The sequence below is a fragment of the Xenopus laevis genome, chromosome 1S, assembly GCF_017654675.1.
Source record: "Xenopus laevis strain J_2021 chromosome 1S, Xenopus_laevis_v10.1, whole genome shotgun sequence".
NCBI classification, from domain to species: Eukaryota; Metazoa; Chordata; class Amphibia; order Anura; family Pipidae; genus Xenopus; species Xenopus laevis.
This window is the reverse complement of record NC_054372.1, coordinates 141,348,552-141,365,124: the sequence shown is the minus strand read 5'-3', so window position 1 is coordinate 141,365,124 and position 16,573 is coordinate 141,348,552.

Genomic DNA, 16,573 nt, shown 5'->3' with positions numbered 1-16,573 from the left:
TAAGTGCTCCTTTCAGCAGTCTATTAGAAGCCGTGTTTGTTGCAATCAGACAGACATACAGCAGTTACAACTGGTTTACTCTGCAAAACATGAAGTGTCATTCAAAAATCTATGTGAAGTGGGGTGCTGTCATCCTAAGAATTTTTAGTGCAGCAGCTGGAGGGCCATGGGCTGGATATCTTTGATAACAAAGTAGGATAAAATAAACGTTGTACTTTTTAATAAGGAACTTTCTTGCAATTGGGCCCTTCAGAGGCCCATATATTCTGCCTTAAAACCAACCGTGTATGACTTATCATTTCTTGGGAAGGCTGAGTTCAGGGCCACTTTTGGTCCCATAGCAATGAGTAGTATGCAGAACAGTACAACGGAATTCAAACACACTTAGGGGTATATTTATCAAAGAGTGAAGTTAGATATCACCACAGTCCTCTAGAGTGAAATTCCGCCACTCTCCATTAATTTCTATGGGATTTTTAAAAGAGTATTTATCAATGGGTGAAAGTGAAAGTTCATCCTTTGATAAATACGCCTTTCAAAATCCCATAGAGATGAATGGAGAATGGTGGAATTTCACTCAAGAAGACTGTGGCGATCTTTAACTTCACTCTTTGCTAAATATACCCCTTATTATACTTAATAATTATTTACAATTAGGTGGTTATCTATCAAAATCCAAATAGTTCTCACTATTTTCTGAAAACTGCTCTGACCAAATCCACACAGACCACACATTTTTCAGAAAATTTCTTATTTCTTGAAAAAATCCGAATTGTGCATATTTTTCAGAATTTCTCTGAAAACCGTGACTTTTTCGGATTTGACGCCCAAAACCTGCAAAAGTCCGACCAGAAAAATGGTTCTGTTTTTTATATATTCTTTTATCCACATTATTTTGTATCCTCTTTCTCCAAAACATTTTGGAGAGTGTTGTGTCTGTTTAGGTACATATGGGTTAGTTTTGTGTTTTTTCACAAAATAAGGAAGCCTCACTTTCCCCAAAACCTATATCTGTACTCTTTGCCTTCATATAGTTACTTCTTAACTATAATTATTCACCACCTATCAGCGATACAAAGGAATTCTTAAATGATAAGACAAAGTATTCTTGGATTGTTCTTTAACCTTATGTCACCCATCCACTATTTCCTGGAGCCTGTCTGTCAGCTTTACATAGCAGATATCACTGCTATATCTACATTTACCTGTCAAGATTGCACTGTAAGTGAGTGAGCCCAAAACAACTCTTATAGGAAAGGTATAACAACAGAGATTAGGAGGGTTCAGGAGAGGGTGTGGTTGAGTTCCTAAGGGCAGAGACACATGCGAAGATTAGGGGAGATTTAGTCGCCCGGCAACAAATTGACTCTTCTTTGGGCGACTAATCTCTCCGAAAAGCCTTCAGAGTTGCAAACAGCGTATAGAACAAAAACATTACCTGTTTTTTGGGATATGATGACTATTTGTAGTTTTTTAAGTAATCATTATTTCCGCTCTATGTGCTGTATAGAGCAGAGAAAAGTCAGTCAGTGACTTTTGACACAGAATGCAAGAACATTGCCTGTGGGATGGTACTCGGATCGATTCATTTTCCGAAGTCGCACAAAGTTTCCTCGTGAGGCAACTTTGGGCGACTTCAGAAAACAAAGCTCTCCAAGTGCCATTCCACAGGCGATTTAGATTCTAGCTGGCAGGAAGGCAGTTTGGGGAGATTAGCCACCTGAAGTAGTGGCAATTTGTCGCCTGGAGACAAAATCTCCCTGAATCTTCGCATGTGTCTCTGCCCTAAGGGTGGTGGCAGATAGGGAGATTAGTCGCCAATCGATAGATCTTCTCTACTGTGGGTGACTAATCTCCTCAAAATGGCCTGCCACTGGTAAAAATACGAATCGCTGGCGGGATGGTATACAAACCGATGATACGTTTATATGTATGTTAATGTATGTTCATGCGCTGGGAAATCTATTGCACCCTTTACTATTCTGTAAACCTGATGTCCTTACCTTTTGTGTCAAAAGTCACTGATTGGCTTTGCTCTGCTCTATACAGCACATAGAACAGAAATAATCATTACTTAAAAAACTACAAATAGTCATTATATCCCAAAAAACAGGTAATGTTTTTGTTCTATACTCTGCTTGCACCTTTGCACCATGCAGGGCTTAAGACACTGGTACAAAGTGTGAACTTCTTTGTTGCCTTTGGTTTTTTTCTCATAACAATTCAAATTCTTGAATTCACCTCTATCCCTAAATGTGAGATTGTGTGTGGCCCTTTTACTACGGATTTCACCCAGATTTTTTAATTTAAAAAGGGGCACACAAAAGGGAGCTGGAAATATATGTTGAACATGAAGCATTGCCCTGAAAATATTAGCTCCACCCAGGGCTATATCCATTTTAATATCTATATTAAAACAATGGAGGGCTTTAGTGTCAGGACCTACAAAAGTTCATCATGGGTCACTATTAGGGTCTTAGGGGCAGATTTACTAAAGTGTGAAGTGTCCAAGTTTATTTTAACTTATAAGGGGGCCCTGGTCACCAATTATTTTTTTTAACTTGTAGGGGGGCCCTGGCCACCAATTTATTAAAAAACTTTTAAGGGGGGCCCTGACACCACAGTTTTTTTTAACTTATAAGGGGGCCCTGACCATAAATAGCTTTTTATAAGTTGTGTGTGTGGGGGGGTTACCTTTTTTTAGTGCTGATGTCTGTGTGGTTTGGAGTGGGCGGGATCTGGGGTGGGGCTTGGGGGCTGGGGTGGGCAGGGCCCAGGGGTACACACATAACTACTCTAATATCAGCCTGTATATGGGACTCAAGGTAAAACTAGATAGTATTACTGTGTAAAAAATGTCAAAAAACACAGGCACTTCTGTTGTTAATTGTTTGGTGTCTTACCATTTGCCTACTGTTAAATCTTTATAAATATCAGTACCATAACTAGAGGGGGACGGGTCCTGGTGCGTGACGCACAGCCGGGCCCCCGCCCCCCTCCGTACGGCCCGCATTTCAATGGCGCACGGGCTGCCCGGGGGGCCCTGAGGGTGTGCGGGCCCTGACCCGCTCGCACCCCCTGCTCCCCGGTAGTTCCGCCACTGATAAATATTATGGCTATGTATACTTTGGAACTTTCCAAATGTCAACAGAAGGGTTGTATAAAAGGGTCATAATTACACAAAACAATACACAGAATTCCTCCAGGCTTTCAGCTGGGTAGCCATGATGAAGCTTAAGCTCAGTGGTTTGGGTATGAGAACAGCTGGGTTCCTGGCTGGCACAGTCCTTGCATGAATGGACAGATGTCAGCAGTTTAAGTGAGCTGCAGCCTAAGCGCTGCTAGAGGTGTTAGCCTGTGAGTTATGGGCAGCTGATGAGGACCATTTTTTGGATGAATGGTTTTCTTTTCACTCAGAGCAGTTATTTCAGAGTAATCATTACTCTGCTAGGGGAACTGGTGATAACTGAAAACCCCAGCAATTCTTCACTGCATTCCACGCAGTTACAGTATAACCCATTCACCATATCGAATTACAGGAATAATTGCAGGGAGTTTAAGAAATACTAAACATCTTAAAAGGTTTTTGTACCCTGTAGCTTGTACGTAGGTACTGTGGGTGCCATGCAGACTTGTTGCTAAAGAAGAATGCTTAGGCGCTAGAAAAGATTTTAGTTATTGAGTTAAAACTGGGCAATGCATGGGGGGGATGAAACACTGCATAAAATTTATTTGACCACTGAGGAACATGGTCCTGCCAAAATTTCCCCAGCAATGAAACTCGGAGAGCTCATGTTTGCGAAAGCAACAGCAACTTATTCAGTGTCTGGCATCCACTCAGAATCAAGCACATTCTGATCAGCCATATTGCAAAATTAATTTGGCTGATGATATTTATGGACTTGTAAACTTGGATCAGTACAACAAAGCTGAAATCTGAAGCCTCAATACAGCCTGCTAAACTCCTTCCAGAGAAGCTCTGTCACAGTTCTGGGTAGTGAGCTGCTACACTCGATCAGGTGATCGCCAGATCACCTCTTTCTACTCCACAAAGATAGAAACCTAACGACAGCAATAGAGAAGCGCTCCAAGTATGATACTATAAAAATGTGTTTATTTAACAGTTAAAAATGCACTCACATCAAAACGAATGAATAAAAGTTTCATCAACATTTGAAAATCCTCTTCAGCCTCAACATGTTTTGCACTCAGGACCTCAGGAGTTCAAGGGGTACTACATCAACACACTAAAAGTGATTCTGTCATGATTTTTATGATGTCATTTTTATTTCTAAATTACACTGTTTACACTGCAAACAATTCACTTTACAATATAAAATGTAATTCTTGAACCAGCAAGTGTATTTTTTTAGTTGTAATATTATTGGTGTGTAGGCAGCCATCTCAGGTCATTTTGCCTGGTCATGTGCTTTCAGAAAGAGCCAGCACTTTAGGATGGAACTGCTTTCTGGCAGGCTGTTGTTTCTCTTACTCAATGTAACTGAATGTGTCGCAGTGGCACCTGGATTTTATTATTGAGTGCTGTTCTTAGATCTACCAGGGAGCCGTTATCTTGTGTAAAGCTCACAATAGACGTGATGATTCTTCTTGCCGAACGACCGATTTTAGGGAAGCCCGACCAATCCTTTGAAATTATCGTGCGGTTAGTGGTATTCGAACGATCATACAACTTACGATTTTTCGGCCGACATCTGTCGGGAAATTGATCGCCCAGGTCAAAAAGTCTTTGTCGGTCCCAGTGCAAACTATATATGTTTGCAGGGCCAAGCAGGCAGCTCCCCTTTGTTTTACTGGCAAATTGGTCTTTTTAGTTGATGGTAAATTCGTACGATCGTTCTGAGAAGATCGTGGTCTCACGATCAGGATCTGATCTTTTTAAAATCTCAACATCTATGGCCAGCTTTAGAGAGTTGCTGTCTGTTTAACTTACCAATGATATGTTGTTAGGCTGTTGGGGGGAAAGGGAGGGGGTGATATAACTCCAACTTAAAGTACAGCAGAAAAGAGTGACTGAAGTTTATCAGAGCACAAGTCTGGGGGCAGCTGGGAAACTGACAATGTCAGATTTCAAAATTAAATATAAATAAATATGTTTGCTCTATTGAGAAACAGATTCAGTGCAGAATTCTATTAGCAGCATTATATAATATATATAATATATATATATATAATATATAATATATTGTACTTTTATGCACTGTACAGCACTGCGGCTCCTTAACAGCACTTTACAAATAAAGTTATACATTTATACATACAAGCTTTACAATTTCTCTACATATGATTTCCTACAGAAACACTGATTGGTTTCTGTGGTCCTTCCCAATTTAAACTAGGGCCTAGAATATTCCTGATGGTTTTACCTTTCATACATTTCTTGTAGTACACCTTGACCTCCTGGGGAACGATATTGAGAGCAAAACATGTTAAGGCTGAAGAGGATTTTCAAATGTTTATGGATCTTTTAATCATTTGCTTTGATGTGAGTGCATTTGTAACTTATAAATAAAGACATTTTTATAGTATCACACTTTTATAGTATCACTCCTCTTATGCTGTTTTTATATTTGGATCAGGCAAGCGTTTAGTTAATCCATTTGGCTAGTGAAGTAATGACTTGTCTGTCTGATCCAATTGCTCAAATAACTGCAACAGGTGGTTCAATGCCAATGAATGCCAGTTTGGAACTAAAGAAGTTAATGGTCCGCTTGGCTATTGGGTCAAACAACCCTAAGCTTTCCCACTATCTTCTACATATCTTCTGCTTACTGACAGGTAGGTTTAAAATCTTCATACCACTCAGGGGACACAATTAAACTGGCACACTCAACAATAAACTGGCACACTAGTTCTGCCACATCCCTGCGTATTAAACACATACATTTATGTAATGCAGCCCAGCAGGGGGTCTGAAGGAAGCTTTTTTTTATAAATAACAAGCTGGAACTCCTGGTTAATGACCCCTGTTTGGGTAGCAGGGGACCCAGACCCTGTATAGCCAATAGAGGTGAATAATGCTTTTCGGTTGTATATCCGACTGGGGATATCGTAAATTATGCACCTAAAAGCTCACTGCTCTCTCACTAGGGTTCCTGAGTTAGGGCTCATACAGATGGGCAATTCATCCTGTGTTCCCCTGTGGTAATTTTGCTGCGTTCCACTACAGGGGAGCGTAGAATGAAACACAGAATGTTTTTCCTTCTAGTGACATCTGTGCATCCACCTGCGTTTGGCACTTGAAGGTGCCTGTCTCTATGGGACTATAAAGAAGAACAGGCTGCTTTTCAGTCTTCGCTCCTCTGCAGTGGAATGCAAGAAAACCGATCGCTGGGCGAAACACCCGTGTGTATCAACCATAAAGGGTAAGTGCAACATGGTCACACTGTTTGCTGGGGGACATGATTGTAAACGCACTACAAACTTAGAATGCTAATGTTGGACTCAGGTGTAATGAGGGGCCTTGAGGTGGCATGTGAGTTTACATATTTTTTAAGGCAAACTGTGTGTTGGAGAGAGAGAGAGTCACCCTCTCCCTCTGGCACATTTTTACAGTGAGTTTCTAACTTCACTCCTACTAAAATACTACTCCTACAAATTCAACAAAAAAAGATTAAAATTAAAATGTTAACGGAACCATATTAACAACCACCAACATATATTTTAAGTAAATATTTGTGAAGACCAGAATGAGAGTTAACTGATCATTTGCATTGTCCTGCAAGAGTGTTCCATGTCTTTTAGTAGGAGTGTTTCTTCCCTGGAACAACAGCACACTCTACAGGCAAGTTAAAAAAACACTGAAAGAAAACTGGAAAATTTTAGACAATCTGTTAGGCAGGTTTGGATCAACGGGATGCAGGAGACGTGGATACTATTCTTTTGTAATACCAGTGACCCTCTTCTGCACCTGCCATTGGACAGACCCTAATTTCCTGTTCTGCTCCATGGCCCAATGACAGAGAGGGAAACAGAGAAGCTCCAGCATTCTAAAAGAATAGTTCAGGTAGACAATGAGAGAAATGGACAGGGTACAACACTGTTACATAATACTGGGGAAAGTGGGTCATAAACAAACAAGGGAAAGTTGTGCTCACCACTAGTTTTTTTAAAACCATTAGGCGGGGGTGCAATGAGGCTGTGACCACAAAATACATATAGACAAATACAAGAGTCCTCTGCACTCAAACCAGTATCAATATATTTAAGACAGAGACATTTTGTGCATACTGCTACTGAAAAATGCCTTACCCTTTAAACAAAACAGGGATTGTTTGTCCATATGCAATATATTTAAGATGGCCAACTACGTCAAAGTCATCCCATATCTGGCCAGTCCTATGCTTAATTTTCATCTGATTCATTAAGAATTCTATTACTTCATTATACATTTTACACAGCGACTAAGTTTTACCTGCAACTTACTAGCTGCTTTCAAAGTAAAAAGAAGCAACAGAATTCTTAATGAATCAGATAAAATTGAGCATAGGACTGGCCAGATATGGGATTACTTTGACGTAGTTGGCCAGCTTAAATATATTGCAAAGTAGGTCATGAGCCATATATTGCTGGGGCCACTATGCTAGAGGGAGTCACAAAGATATTCTTAAATGCACTGTGCAGTGCTGGGAGTCACTGAGGTGGAGCTATTGTACCATGTGTTGCGGAAGTTTCTATGTCACATATTGCAGGGGGCTTGGTCCAGTGTAATGCTGGGGTCTCAGAGTCCAGCCTTACTTTAACTCCATCTTTTAATTATTTAAAAGATTTTTTAATAATGATAAACAAACAATCAAGGCTGGATTTACATAGCAGGTGGCCCTAGGACTGCTGTTATACGTAGCCCCCCGTCCCCTCCCATTTATTCACACAAATTTTCAGAGAAATGGGGATTGGTGCACAGGATATTAAAAGAAACTATTGTATCTCCTGCACATCCCCAGTGTTTGTGAACCAATGTCAGTGTGGTTGGGCAGCATTTAGCCCCTAAAATCCTGCCACCCTAGGCCCGGGCCTTGGTGGCCTTTCAACAAATCAGGGTCTGCAAACAATAACAGTGGTGATTTTTCTGCCAAGAAGAGCAGTGGCATATGTAACATTTGCAGAGTTATAACACAGTCACTTCAGTAAGTCATAATATTAGTTATTTAGAATACACATGAATAGGTTTACAGTTTGTGGTGTCTGTATCCTGGTATTGAAGAGCTGAAATGTGTTTTTTTGATGTGTTGGGTTCAAATTTTTTTTAATTATATTTTTCCCCCTCTGTAGCCACCTGAGCGCCACACCACACGAGTTGCACCCTGGGCACAGGCCCTTGTCAGTAGCGTTCCTAGAGGGGGGCGGGCCCTGGTGTATGACGCGCAGCCGGGGCCCGCCCCCCTCCGTAAGGCCGATTTTACTAGGGATTATAGTGGCTTGCAGCGCTGTCGGGGGGCCCTGAGGGGGTGCGGGCCCTGGCCCGCTCGCACCCCCTGCTCCCCCGGTAGTTCCGCCACTGGCCCTTGTGGTCCCTACAGTATATAAAGAATAATAAAGAATATGGCCCATGCTGTGGCTAATTTCATTGTAAGTTTTTTTCCTGGTTGGTGGAATGATAAGGATTTTACCTCCATCTTTGTAACCCACTCCAATATGTGCCTACCATTCATAAGTTTTGTTAACTAGACAATTCTAAAAAGGGGGTACAGTGCTGGGAGTCTCCTATACAAGTGGAATAAATGTTCCTTTCAGGGTAGTTCACATTCTAAACACTTTTTCAATTAATTTCAAACATACAAAATATTGACTTTTTCAGTTGCCTGCTTTTCTATGATTTATGTTGAAAATGTTGTTCCACCCTGATTTTACCCAGGTGCAGCTTAGTAAAGGGACAGGAAACGTGTCCCCCATTAGAGGGGCCGAATACCAGAACCTGCACCATGTTGTGAGTTTTATTAAAGTCAACAGTTACCCTAATTACAATCTGCGTCTTTAGACACCAGTTATCTATGTACTGTACATGTGTAGTTCAGACATCAACACCCTGCTTGTTTTTAAAGCAGTTAAATTCAAAATAAAAATGTGTTAGTTTACTTGCCAGTCTTGTGTAGAAACAAGTTAAATCCCACTTCCAAACTGTCCATACAGCAACAGGATAGGACGTGTTTAATAAAAAAATGTTAGAATCCCAGGAGATATGTTCAAGCCCTGGAACCTATTGGAGAGGACATCTACGTGTCACTTATATTGTATTCAACAGGCGAATCAACATCAAAATCCACTTGCAGGGCAATACCCGGTAACCAGCGGTAGAACTGTAAACCCTGCAAAAGCTCAACTTCAATTTAAATATTCCAGCCCTCAGTCTTCTCCCCCTAAAAAAACAGTTCCCAGTTCCCCTACTGTATACCTCCAGTGCTTCTCTCATGTTGGAAAGGTTATTTGACCAACTGCATAATATCCATTCCGTTTTATATTTCTCATGTGTTTAATAAAAAAATGTTAGAATCCCAGGAGATATGTTCAAGCCCTGGAACCTATTGGAGAGGACATCTACGTGTCATTGTAAGATGGTTTAATCAATGTCAAAATGGTGTAATTTGTGTCACTGTTTGTTGATTCTGTTTATTCTGCCGATTGGTTGTAGCCTCTATCTAGAGTGTTGTCCCTTTTGTGTTTTTCTTGTGCTTCTGAAGCTGCCAAAAAAACCACCCATAGTAACACAGTTTATCTGATTTCCCATACTGTTCCGTGCTGTAGTGAACAACAGAGATTTTTTGCTACTTTTGCTGCAGGGTTGGTACCATAAGGAACAGAAAGAGGTGGCCGTTACATTAGTGAAAGATATGGCGGTAAATATGTCTTGATACGATTACTATAATCAGATGCTAGTAAATCTTTTGTTACACCTACATTATTATTTTTAGTAGAAGGAGACTTTGCTAACTAAAATACGTTTCAGTTTGGTAAGGAAGAGTCTGGAGCACATGGACCACCTTGTTCTCAGTTGCACCTGATATTGCAGTAATACCCAGTAATATTTCTGAATTACAGCCACAAAGCCTTTTCCCAGATGGCCCAATATCAATTTGTAATAAATCTATGGGCATTATTTATCAAAGCTCAAATTTTAGAGTAATGTCAATTTTTTGAAACTCTAATAAATTGACAACTCAGATTATTACGTTATTTATGAAAAAATGAGAGCATCTAAAATTCTAATAGTCCCTACCCAAAAACTCGAATCAAATTCAAATTGAGTTTTCCTCCGAAAAAAAAAAACCTTTTGCGTGTCAAATTTTTTGACGGTGCGCAACACTTTTTTTTTCTCGCATTGGAGACTATGGGGCGTCATTTTCGAAGTGAAACTTGGCAAAAATTTGGCTCATCACTACTAATATTTTCAAATAGTTCTGTTTTTTTGGTGGAGAATAGTCGAATTAGAACTGTTTCCAGGGTCGAGATGTGATAAATCTCTCATTCTAATTCAAATTCGAGTTGGTGGTTTTTAAATTCGAATTTGTGAGTTTTGGCCAAAAATTTGAATTTACCATTCGAACCTTAGTAAATCAGCTCCTATGTGTTAACTGTTCTTTGTGTTTCTGATTTCAACAGAGCTTTATACGTGTCCCTCTATAAAAGAGCTCTTTCACACCAAAAGGCACCACCTCTTAGCAGAAAGCTGGATAGCCTATATCTGCAAGGAGGTGTTACAGGTATGTCTCATGGGAACCTCCTCAGTACTGTTCTGGATACATCTAATTAATTAAACAGCATGAAAAATATTTATATATTCACTTTGGCTTTATTCATTTTGCAGGGCCTTTGTCACCTTGATATACACACAAGGTGATTCACCATGACCTGAGACCAGAGAACATGATGGTCACAGCGTCTGCAGATGTAAAGATCAGTAAGTGATGCTTAAAATCTAAAAAAAATGGATATTTTTTGTTTCTCCATGGTGGGTTGCATTTTAATATAAACGTTAAAATACCTGCTTTTGTCATACAATCCTACAGGTGATTTCAGCTGTGCCACCATTGGGACAAGAAGTTGTGCTACTGAAGCTATTCCATCAAGCCCAAGGCAACCCGGCCAGCCATTTCGCCTCCTTGCCATCGCCCTAGGCACGTGCCTCTTCTGCCTACCCCTAGTTCCGGCCCCGTATTCCATACATGGCTCCAGAGGTTCTGACCAATATAGGAAACAAGACCATCGAATATACCTCCAAGGTATTGTGATGTCTTCTCTCCAGCTTTATATGTGATGTATATAGCTTACACAAGCTGAACTGCATGGACTTTTGTTATTCGCTCACTGCACAAACCCCTCTCACAACAGCAAATCTAAAGCTGTAATATGGTTTTTAGGAGAGGGGGGGCCTGAAGTGAAGGAGAGAAATGCATTCTAATTGCAGGGCACAGGAATATTAGAAACCAATTCAATTCTGTCTGTATGAGGACTCCGTGTGACACACTCAGCCTGGGGTGTTTGGGGTCATTCTTTCAAATTGCATCACTTCACTCCTTGAAATGTTTCCTGTCAGTACAAAGTGTCAGGCTTTGTATTTTCATTTTACATTTTCTGTCATTTTACATAGTTGTTCTGTGGTTCCACCAATATATAATTTACAATTCATTTTCCATTTTCCCAGGATTTTAAACCAGTTTTTTCTGGTCCCCTGAAACACATAAAATGGGTTCTACTGTATTTTCTTACTGTGCATTCCAAATAGGATGTGGATTGATTTAAATTATATATTTAGATTAGATACATTAGATAAATTAGATAGATTAGAGGGCATTTATGTGAAAAGCTGTAACACAGAATATTATTAAATATTATTATTAAATATTTAATATTAATATTATTATTAGTTTCCGATGCAGTTATTTTGTATGTATGCCGGCAATAGAAAAACAGAAACACAAGCTTTTTTCAAGATTTGTTGTTTTTCAAAAAAATGTTGTGATCGTCAGTTATCATATTGTCATCATGTGTTTTAGCATTCAGCAGACTTCCCAGCAAAAAGCTAATAAAAAGAATTATGCATGGTCCTACTCCAACTTTACTTTGGGACAAATGGTGAGACACTTACACTGAAACAAGAATAGAGGGTGGGGAAACAAAAAATTAATTTGAGAGAGGGTGGGGATATTGACAAGGGGTTAAGGGGTGTACAAATGAGAAAGCCAAGGAAACACTTAAAATAAGGGAAAGTTATGGTGAGGGGGACATTGGGAATTGGAGTGACGTAAGGATGGGGAATGGATAAATAGGAGAGAAGTGATGCTAAAAGTGAAGTATAATATGTGCAGCTCCTGAATGCTTGAGATCTTGGGGTTATTATCTGGCAGCCATTACAAGCCAGGCCAAGATGTTGGTGTGAGTAGTAAGTAAGCACAATAGATTCCCCTTTCTCAGGCAGACCAGTTGAACCATTAGAAGGGAAGGGTCTCGCCCTCTATTGCCTTCTTGATCAGCTCATTTCTGCCTGTGTTGTGATTGGGCATACAGTGACATGATCAAGGTGACATCATCACAATGTTTAATAAAAGGACTGTCTGTAAAATAGAGGCTTGTCGGGTATACAAGGCACATGGCTGAGAAGGCTCTTTCCACAGTCTTTTAATGCGTGAACTTTGAAAATGTAGTTACTATTGAACATGAACAATTATAATTTTGCAGCATGGAGGCCTCCTGCAAGGTAGCTGTTGTCACACCCCATCATTTCAAATATCTGGAATGAAAGGGGTGTGAAATCTAACATCAAGTGGCACCTGCAGAGAGGTAAGGGATTGTTAAAGTTCACTTGACATATAGACTATATACATCTACTGCTCTTATTCCTACAATATTCTCTGTCTTTCCTACATATACTAATTCTATAACTCAAGCGGCCCATAATAAAGGCTAAGATTGTATTAGGGCAGGGGTCACTGAACTAGGCCAAAGCTATGAGAGAGACACAAACACAGAAGATGGGAGAAGATGTTATTATTATATAGTTGTAGTTGACCTTTAAATTAGCAGCAAATTGACTTTCTAATGACCTGGACAAAGTCCCCTAAACAGTCTAAGGGGGGTATTTATTAAAATCTGATTTTATTCTGGTCAGAGTTTTAATGGGGAAAAACACAATTTTTCACAAAAAGGTGAGCATCCAGGGGAAGGCAGCAGCAGCAGCAAACTACCTCAGGAGGTTGAGGGCCAGTATTGCCCTTAGGAATGCCCTTGACCAAAATGTCCACACAAGCAGGTTACTGCAGAAAGATACAGTCACAGTAATCAATCAAACCTCCCCACCCACCTACTGACCTCACAGTAATACATAGGCTGGGTAGTTTTATGGGATCTCTCTGTACAGGCTATGAGCAAACTTATGGGCTGTTCCTGCTGAATTGTGCTTAGTACAGGGGAATACCAATGCTGCCATAGCAGACGCATCACTCAAAAGCATGTAATAAAGACTCTGGTATAAAAGAGGTTCGAGTTGCACCATAGACTTTACCAATGGGTTTTACATTATTGTGCAGGTGTAAGAGAGCACTCACCCTAAATGTGGCCAGTAAGATCTGTTGAGTTTTGTGTTTCACAGACTGGGAGCTTGCTCGGTTAGCCTATACCTGTGGTGGGGGATATAATATTTCTGTGATAAGTGCCCTTTAAAGCAACAGTAACACCAAATAATGAAAGTATTATATAGTATATAATGCCAATATAATGTAGTGTTGCCCTGCACTGGCAGCTTGTTTATATAATCTATAGTATCATTTCTAAAGCAATCACACCAATTTTAGCATTGCAGAGCAACAGTACACTATATTTTAATTCAATTAAAACACTTTTGTAGGGTGGTAGTTTAGAATCCTCGCACTTACCCCTCTTCTGCAGCAGTTCCCTGCAGTGAAGCAGGCAAAGAGCCTGTGTCTGTGTGCTGTAAGCCATTGCCTACCAACCAGCTGCACAGTGATCTCAGGGCTGCAGGAAGTTACACAGCAGCCTGGAAGTGGCCGGCAGGAAGAGGAAGCAAAAAAGCCTGGCAGAGAAAACCACGAGGTGGCAAAGGAAAGGCCACACCACTTGGATCAGGCTGGCACAGGGAAGGCAGATACTGTGCCTAGAGAGAGACAGAGTGTGAAAAAAAATCCTGACTGAAGAAACCAGTATTGGCAGGGGATTTTTATCTGAGTATCCAAAGGGTCTGCTAGTCGCACTGCATGGCTGCAAGTGCTGGACTCGCATGAAGAGTGACTGTCAAGCATCCAGAGACTTTTGGAGTGATTATTACTAATTTAAAGTGACAGTATCCTAAAGGAGCACTTCAAGATTTCACAGACTATGTTTGTTTGAAATTACATTAAAGGACTCTTCTTTAGTTAGAGAGATAGTTTGTGCCACTAGATTTACATAGTGGGCACCCATAGGGCCGCTGCTGTTCATCACCCCTGTCCCCTCCCCCTTCATTTGTGCACATGCACAAATTTTCATCACCAGGTCGGGAGCACTGGGATTGGCACACAGGAAATTTAAAAAACTATTGCATCTCATGAGAGATAAATGTATCAAACAAAAAAATGGATAGAAGCTTATACATGGAGATGAAAAAATGGCAATTTTAGTTTTGTCCTGCTATGTGTGGTCCCTGGTAGATCAATAAATAAAACATATTCCCACGCAAAAGGCTGATTAAAACTGAAATAAATAAATATATATATATATATATATATATATATATATACACACATACATATACACACACATAGGACCTGTAAAGTATTAAATTGTAATCACTTGTAGAATCCTTGAACTGACTCATCCAAGCCATAGCGTTACTTGCCATCACCTTGGTAATGCATCACCAGTTTGTGACATCATGCCGTTTCTAAGGTAAATGCTTCAGCATCTTTGCTAAGGAAGAGTGTGTCTTAAAACTAAATAATTGTATTCTAACACTTTATTAAAAGCAATCATAAAAAAATTAGAAATTTATCTTATGAACATTTTGCCAGAGATACTGTTCCATGCACCTAGTAATTTTAAAGACTGGCAAATATTTTAAAATGCAAGCATGCAAGAAGATCTACAGTATGAAAAATCAGGCACGTCGCCATACCTTTTGAAGCTCAGCTTATTGCAGCATTACGCCTTCTAGTCCATTACCATGGAAACTGAAGCTTCTATAAATCTCATCCTGTTGCTGTGGAAACTGCCAGAGAACATGCACATCATAACCATTACCTGAGAGTTGCTGGATGAATTATTCAGGTCACATGCAGGCAGGAAATGTTCTGCGTTATTTTGATGTTAGAGCCAAGTAGTGCATGCCTTTACAATCACTCGACCATTTCTAACAATGGATCTTGTAGAGCAAAAAAGTGCGTTCTCTCCAGTTACAGAGAATTCCTTTCAGAGGAGCATTCAGTTTTAGGTTCTACGAAGTGGTGGTGGCTGTAAAGGCATCTTATACCTTAAATGCAATGAAAATAATAGTGATGGGAAACGTTCATACATCTAAGACATATGGCCAATTTAAATTTACATAGATTAAAGAGATTACGGGAGAAATTGTATTGCAAGGTTATCTTATGATATAAGGCTCATTCTTTCTCAACCTTATTTAGGTGTATTGGCTTGAGCCATACAAATGGGCATGGTGACTGAATGGCAAATTATACCATTAGAGCATTAACATTGCTGAGCCAAAAGTGAAGAGTGGAACAAGGTCAAACAGGTCACTTACTCCTTACCTTGATGGTGCTCTTTTTATCTTAGCAACAACTGAAGCTGGTCAAAACAAACCCAAATTTGATGGGCCAGTTTGTGTGCCAAGACTGCTCAGAATGTAAGTTTGTGAGTTGGTCATCCTGCAATTCTATGCGACTGTGGCTGATCTTGCCAAACTGGTCATTTATCTGCCAGTGCACCGAGGAAGCAGAGCTGTAGCTACTCTTTACTCACTGCAGTTCTGATATTTTGTATCCCCTCCACCCAAAAAAATAGAATCTGGCCATCCACATGTACAGCAAGCTGTATGAATAAGCATGCAGGCCATTCTTTCAGTTACCTTTTGGAGATTGGTAAGAGCATGGCCACCTTAAATGCTAGTCACCTGGGTTTCTAAAGGCAGAAAAATCATGAGCTATAATTAGATCAGTGCTAGTGGTATCCACCAGAAATTTTTTTTTTACATTTTATGTAGAACTAAAGGTATCCTACCTAAACTGCAATTCGTTCATGTAGGTACCTTGTGTCTGAATAACCCTAAGTCAGCCTACATTTGCACATCTACATTTTGTACACACATAATGTTCAGAATTTCAGTTCCATGTGTGAAAAAGGCAAGCTACCGTTAAAACTATTGATCACTGATCATTAACTCAGGTACTCAGCGCTGGTTAACCAAAACATAAAACAGTTCAGGCCAGTAAAAATAAACATCATATTAAGTTACTACAGATATCAATTGTGATGTTGCCTTAAAAGCCCAGTCTCAGAAACTGCCCCACCCTTCGGCCTTATCACCCTCCATAAATCCTAGCAACCAGCTTCCAGGTGTGGTGAAATGTGG